General features: G+C 28.6%; 1 long non-coding RNA gene across 1 annotated transcript; it reads left to right on the top strand.

The window, feature by feature from the left end:
• The first annotated feature begins 1,650 nt into the window (after positions 1 to 1,650).
• LOC128551494 (uncharacterized) lies at positions 1,651 to 2,759 on the top strand. The gene is made up of 2 exons (XR_008368810.1): positions 1,651 to 2,030; positions 2,131 to 2,759. It is a non-coding gene; the product is annotated as an uncharacterized LOC128551494 (long non-coding RNA).
• Positions 2,760 to 8,159: the final 5,400 nt, after the last annotated feature.

The following is an 8,159-nucleotide window of genomic DNA, read 5'->3' on the forward strand; positions in this document are numbered from 1 at the left end:
TTACCCTGCTAAATTTCTATAATAAACTTGTCCATTTTTCAATTTAGAGAGTACCATTAACTGTTAAAAGGGGTTTTTACCAAAAAAAATACTGACAATGACGAACAGTGCAGATCATGATCAGACTGCACAATGTGCAGGCCGATCATAATCTACACTGGCTGCAAAGGCAGAATCAGTCGTGTCCAGCATGATAAGGGTTAATAATTTCAGCTGCTAAAATGTTTCATATAATGTTGATGACATTGTATTATGTAACTTCATATATTAATAATTTATACTGCTAAATGGTTTCATTTAATCTTGTTGAATATGTAACTTCATATATTAATAACTTATGACAATAATAAACATTACATTATCGATACAATTGTTACGAAATGCTGTCTTCTCTAATATAACATTACAAAATTTTAAACCTTGTGTTATTGAAAGCTTAATCAGTTTTTACCCTTTTCGGAATCCATAATATATGTCAGTTTTGCCAGAATTATAAGCTTGGTAATCATGTACAGTAAAACTTGCCAATGGCCACTCTTGGGAAATCAAAAATGGTATATGCTGTAATATTTTCTTTCAACAGGGGAAAATTTACTATTTTTAGGGTGACTTTGGATGATAAAATGTACAGAAGTTGTCTTTATATGCGGATGTTCTTCTGCAAAACTTTAACTGTATTTGTAACTGATCTGTCAAGCTATAGATTTCAGCTTAGCTTCAATACCCTTTTCCGACTGTCTTGTCATTGAAAAATACACTAGGACCTGTGCTGTAAAGAACAGCAGAAGACTTTGTAATGTACAATGCATACTTAATTGGAAAATTTTAGTTATAAGTTCCAAAGTAACACCAAGTTGTTAACTTATGTAGATAAGAGGAACTTACACATTATCAGCTCCTTGTTCAAATGAAGTTACTTTTGTTGCACTGGTATTCAGGAAATATGCAGGAACCCCCTTCTCACAAAGTGATGTAACCTGGTCCTGCATAAGTGAATTCAGTGGTGATATAATTATCACCACAAGTGACTTATCCGCTTTCAGTGGTTTTTGAAGCATCCAAGGGAGCACCTAAAACAATAAATGTAATGATTAAAAGAATTCTGGTGTTGCTTTTTGTTCATCATCAATCATCATCTATACTGTAAACTAGGCATACTGTTAATTAACTGAATGAAAATGTCAATAGTGACTGAGAAAAAAAAACCAAGCAAGTTAGCTTTAGAGAAGTGCCATTTCTTTGGGGCCTTGTTTTGGGTACGTTTTGACCTGCACCCTCCTCGTCCTGGAACAAAACTGTTTCTGTCTTGTAGCTTATTTGTTACACACAATCTTTAAGCAAATTATGAATGTTGGGAGCTGTAGTGAGGGGAGGGGTATTATTGGGGATGGGATATACAGATTATCAATCCCTAGGTTCATGGTTCAAATCCCAGACTGGCACTTCATATTAGTAGTTAGAGACATGATGTTTCTAGGACATATTTGACCCCCCTGACCCCTTGTCCCTATTCTATAAGTGCGCTTTAACCTTACCCTAAAATTAAAATACTAATTTCGTACCCTTAATACCCTGAAAATCTTTTAAATCTTTAGTTAAACCGAATGAAAACCTTTAGTTTAACCAAAAAAAACATTTAGTCTTTGGTCCGGACTGACCAATGCCGGACAATTTAAAACATAGATTTTAACTTTACTTTCGTTTTCTCATATTTTCGGAAAACCTGGTTATAAATAACTGACATATTTACTTTACTTTCGTTTTCGTATTTTCGGAAAACCTGGTTATAAATAACTGACGTATTTTAAGAAAATGTTTTATGGGATTTACGTGACATTTTCTGAAAATGGTTATGAACGGTTGTTAAGTTACGTGTAAACAAATATAGCGTATTTCACAACACAAACGTAATTGATTAGCACCACAACATTCTTTGCTAGTATAAAAAAGCCGCATAGAAGCAAATAACTTTATACTGCTGACTTATACCTACAGCAACAGAACAGAAAGGAGTTTTAAAGGACTATAATGTAAGTTATATTTTATAACTTTAGAAATGTTATTTTGTGTTTTTCAGAGATGAATTTCACTTTTACCTGCTTATGCTAATATGTTTTTTTTTTATTTCAGGGATAATACCACTACAACCGAACTTTTGGGAGATTTAATAAATTTGTCTGCCCATCTTGGGGAGAACTACAAACAAGACGAAGCGTGTACAAAATGGATTGAACTATTTCATACAAAATATTATCCCAAACTAACAGACGCAATTAAACCCAAACCAAAGCGACATACAAGAAGTGATTTAGCGAAAAAAATAAAAGAAGAAATTACGAAATCATTTGGGCAGGGAGAAATTCCAAAAAGTTTTAATGTGGATATTTCAAGCGAGGAAAAATGTGTCGCAACTATTCAAAATTTACAAGAACAAAAATACAGAAACAAAAGGAATATTGTTTATTGTACGCATCAGATTGGATTTATTATTAAAAATGTAAAATCAAGTTGGCCAAAGGATTGTGCCATAGGACTTTATCTTCATAGCAAAGGCATACCTTACACAGATTCCTACTGTCGAAACCTAGTTTTAGTTTATGAATTAATTGAGAAACATAAGAATTTATTGAAGTGTACTTTAAACATTGGAACTTTAATCAAAAACAGGAAACTAATCGAAGAAATATGTACAGAGTTGGATTGGTAACAAAATCAACTTTTAACAGCAGGAATCTATGTTAGGATTTCATAAACAATGTTCACATTTATTTATAGTAACGTTTACAATGTAAACGCACGTCACTTCTGTATACCATGTTCAATTTTATTTTTATATATCTATACTTCTATTTATAGTAACGTTTACAATGTAAACGCATGTCACTTCCATATATGAGAATATAGTGTTTCTAATACATTTTAACTCATTTTATTAAAATAATTTATCATTGTTTGTTCATTATGTTTTACATTGTTTACTCTCAGTGTTTTATACAATAAATCATAAATGTTTATACCATTTTGTAACATTTTTATGAAAAATAAACAATAATAACCACAAAGTGTACTTGTTTTGTTTTGATATTGTATGGCATGTTCATCCGATACAGGTTATACAGATTCATCCGATACAGGTTCATCCGATACAGCATCCGATGCATGTTCATCCGATATGTAGAATCTGATGTAACTACTCGTCAAAAGCGTAAAATTTACTTCTGTAGATGTTGAATCGTTATAAGGATTAATGTCAAACATTGTTCCTTGTGTTAGATGAATTTTAATTTTTTTCTTATACATAGATATTATTCTGTCCGATCCAATGTTAAAGTCCTCAGCTGCTATATTTACAATATTGATAAATGAACTAAAAATTAGATCACGATCATCATTCCACCACCTAAATATAAAATGTGATATTGGGCTTTTAGTCGGTTTATCCGGTTTAGCTATAAACCCGGGCCCCGCTAATAAAAATTTAATATCTATTATATACATTCCAGTTTTTTTAATCACAAACACACCCTTCAAAAGCACATTTGGTACAGCTACACTATATTGTTGGTTTGTGTTTATAAAATCTCTATGATCTAAGATAATTCCAGGTCTAAATTCAAGTTCATTTAAATAGTTCAGACCGGCCATATCTTCATATGTTGAATATATCCAGACACCACGACGGTCAAAATACTTTTTCATTTTTACGAATCTATAAATAGTGTATTTATCATAAAAAGTGTTAAATTCAAAAAGAAACACTTCATGTCTCACTTCCTCTAGCCTTTCTTCTATTTTTTTGTCTTTCTTTTTAAGTTTAAGAATTATTTCAGCTAAATCATCAATTCGTTTTGTTGTAGCAACTTTATAATCAAGCAAATTGTCAATAACAACATTTGTTCTAGCTAATTGTGTTTCTTGTTTTAAGAAAGCATCTTTTACTTCTATAATTTTTTCCCAATTATTAGAAATTTTTTCATCATTAGTAGCAATTTCTTCGACATTAGCGGTTATTGCTTTAGTATTAGCAGTAATTACTTGGGTATTAGCAGTGATTGATTCTCCTTGTTTAGCTGATATTTTAACTACAGAGTCCAAATCATTTATTATTTTTTTAATTTTATCATTAACTGTGTTATTGCTTCAGTATTAGCAGTAATTAACTCTCCTTGTTTAACTGATTTTTCAACTACAAAGTCCAGTTCATTTTTATGTTCTTCAACTTTAGTATTAAGCTTCGTCATATCTTCTTGTAATTTTTTGTAATATTATTTAATTCTGCATACTTTAATTGTGACGTGTATCAACAGTACTAATCCAAACTCGAATTTGTTTTTTAAAGTCATCTATTTTAGAATTAAGCTCTTTTTTAAGGTTATCTAATGCTGTTCATGATCATCACTCTTTGTGAGCTGCCTTTTCAATTCAGATTTATATTCTGCAAGTTTATTTGAAATTAATTCTAATAAATCTTTATGCTTTTTTTCAGTTTCAGTATTTAGTTTATTTATTTCTGTTCTAATTTCTAACTGATACATATTTTGTAACTTTTTTTCAGCTTCAATATCTTGTCTTTTAGTTCTTCATGTTTAATCATAGTATCATTTATTTCCTGAACTTGAGTGTATAACTTTTCAAAATTGGTTCTAAATACTTTTTTTATGTTGTCATCTGTCAAATCAGATTTCTCTTCAGTTCTTTAATAGAATCAACCATAGCTTTCATTTCTTTTTCAAGTTTACCTTGTAATTCAACTATTAATAATGAATTCTTTTTAAAATCTTTTGTTAATTCTTCAATATTCTTAACTTCTACTTCTAGTGTTTGTTTTATACTTTTGACATCTTCAAGATTATAGTCATCTATTACACTTTGAATTTTTTTATACAAAAACCGTCTTGGAACTACATCAGCGGATTTATCTGGATTTCCTAGGTTGATTATTTTATTACCTCCCATATCTAATGCTCTGTTCATTGTGTTATCAAGTTCCTTATTTCTGTGAAGATATGATTCCATGTCCTTTCTAAGCTTTTTGTATTGTTTTTAGTAGCATAATCACTTAAATCAATATCAAATTTAACTTTACTTATACTGTCAGGTTCACTTATTTGTTCTATATTATTAAAAACTCCCATTATATATTACCAGTAAAGTTTTTTCTTAAAAACTTCCTTGGTTTGTCAATATATAAGAAATCATATTTTTGATTTGTTGCATTAGCAAATGAATCACGATCTATATTTTGTTCATTACAAATCATATCATTTTTTCGTTTACCTGGACTTTCAAATAAAATATAATGTGAACAGTTAATTCGAATATCTTTTGGTGTTTTATAGTAAGACTGACTTAAATGAATAACACAACAGTTTTTGTGACGTCCTAGAATAAAGTATTTTGTTATTTCATTTTGAACTTTTTTATCTTCACATACAAAATCATCAAATATTACTACTTTTTGTTTTTCTGATTCAGGATCATTAACATCAATTATTTCATTATTAGAACATTCAAGAATTTCATTTGGATCTACTTTAATTTTTTTTGCAATTTGGCTTAAGTGGTTAATTAAATATTGATATTTAGATTGTTCTAGGTTTTTAGCATACAAGTATAATTTATCATAATATATAAGAGGTTTTCGAAGTATATGCATTAATGAATTTGTTTTTCCAGATCCAGAAGATCCACATATTAACATTCTAAAACATGAATCTGGCATAAAAGGATAATGTTGTTTAAAGTTATTAGATTTATCACTTTTTGTATCATAATTTGGAATTTCCATTTATATAATATTACATTATTTTACATTATTTTACAATATCTTACATTATCTTACATTATTATATAAATGCAATCAAAACTTAATGAAATAAGAATAAGAAAAAACTTAGTCGGGCAAAAGATGAGGGCTCTTAGATTCCAAGAACCAATACGATTATTACCGCTGAAAGATCATATGGGTTTGGATGATGAAGATGATGATGATGATGAGTTTGAAGACACTAAAGAATTTCCTGAAGAATTTAAGGCAAGTTTAGATGTAAATATTGATAAAAATGTATTATCAGAATGGGAATTACCTGTATTATCAGAGTTAGCAATAAACAAAGATAAAGATGATTGGATAAAAACAAGAAAAGAGGTTACCAAAAGTTTAAAGACATGTACTCGTAAAATAAATGAACACAGTAAAAAAAAATCCAGATGAAATAGTTGAATTTACAAATGCAGAACCTATGGCTGCAGGTGAGTATGTTTCGGAGTTAAAAACATACAAAGAAAATCTTAAAAGATATGGTGAACGCTTATCAAAAATGATTAATGACTCAGAGGTATTTGGAAAGGGAATAAAACATCATAATTCATATAAAGTTTCACCAAATGGACAATATGGTAATTTAATTATTAACTTAAATAAACTTTATGGTCAAAACAAATTGGTTGCTAAGGATAGAATAACTGGAAAGGAAGTAATTAACACTAAAGTAGATGATGATTTAATTGATTTGATTAATAAAAGATATAACAATAATAAAAAACATTCAATTCATTCAAGAAAAATATTTAAAGAATTAACAGAAAAATCAGGATTACCTATCAATAAAAGATCTATGAAATTTAAAAAAGTAATTAGGGGACAAGGTTATGACGTTTGTCCATGTAATCCAAAAGAATTGGTTAATGACTTGGAGTTAATTTGTGGTTCAATTGATGCTGGAAATAATAATGAAGAACTAAAAAATGAAGGTATTAGAATAATTGATGAACTATTAAAAATGAATTCACTCTTACCAAAACAACATGAAATGTTATATAAAAATTATTTTTCTTGAATATATAAATGGAACAAAAATAGTATTAAGTTCTGAAACAGTTAAAATGATAACAAAAATACTCCGAGTGATTTTACAATCAGATTTAGTCGTTCTTTAATTTTAGATAAAAAAAAACTTATGTTGTTGGTTTGGATAGTATTAACACTATGACCTACTCTTGGCATAATATTAGTGATGAATATGACAATAAAAGAATTCGTTACAATAATGGTAAGAATGGAAAATTTCATATTACAAATGGTTCTTACAGTTACACAGATATTAATAATTATATTAGGGAAACATTAATAAGTAATGATGATTTTGAATTTAATAAATCAGAAATTGCTCCAATAAGTTTGGAATTTGTTTAAGTAGTTTTAAGATTTTGATTTCAATTACAGATAATTTTATGTTGGATTTAGAATGTCAAATTTTCATACATTGCTTGGATTTGAGAAAATAGCATTGAGAAATACTGAATGGGGAACTACAACACCAAATATAACCAACTCTGTGGATACAATTTACATTCATTGTGATCTTACTGATAATTCACTTGTTGATGGTAATTTCAGTGATATTATCTATGCTTTAAGTACTGCAGATTTAACAAGAGCTTATCCATTTACAAAAGAACCACAAAGAGTTGGATATTCTGAAATTAATAAATATATTATAAATTCAATTAGAATATATATTACGGATGTATTTGGTAGAATAATTAATTTTAATGAGGTTGAAACAAGTTTTACACTAATTTTAAAAGAAATATGAGATTATAAATTTTAGTTTTATATAATGTACAAAAAAGTTTTTGACAAAAATAAAGGAATATTTATTTATGTTGATGCTCACACGGAAAAGAAATATACACGGTACAGGTATCTTTGACACTTTAACGAAATTGTTTTCAAGCGGGTTGCATCTTCAATTAGCACAGCTGGAAAAAAAGCTTTGGAAACAGCAGGAAAAGCAGCCCTTGAAAGTGGAACAAAAAAGGTTGGAACTGAAGTTGGAAATTTAGCTGCTGATAAAATTGTTGAAAAATTTAAAAAGAAATCTGCTCCGGCAGTTGGTAATTTAATTGCTAAGGAATTACAAGAAAAGAATAACAGTAAAAATAGTAAGGAGGAGGAGGATATTAATATAAGATTAAATAGATTATTGTCAGGATCTGGGACGCGTAAACGTATTAACAGATTAATTTATAAACAATAAAATAAAAAATAAAATAAAAATAAAATAATATATAATATATACATGTTTAGAACAAAACAATATTGTGAAAGATATGAATTAACTCCTATTCAATTAGATACAGCTTTAATATCTGTC

This window comes from Mercenaria mercenaria, unplaced genomic scaffold, assembly GCF_021730395.1.
Source record: "Mercenaria mercenaria strain notata unplaced genomic scaffold, MADL_Memer_1 contig_1165, whole genome shotgun sequence".
Classification (NCBI taxonomy): Eukaryota; Metazoa; Mollusca; class Bivalvia; order Venerida; family Veneridae; genus Mercenaria; species Mercenaria mercenaria.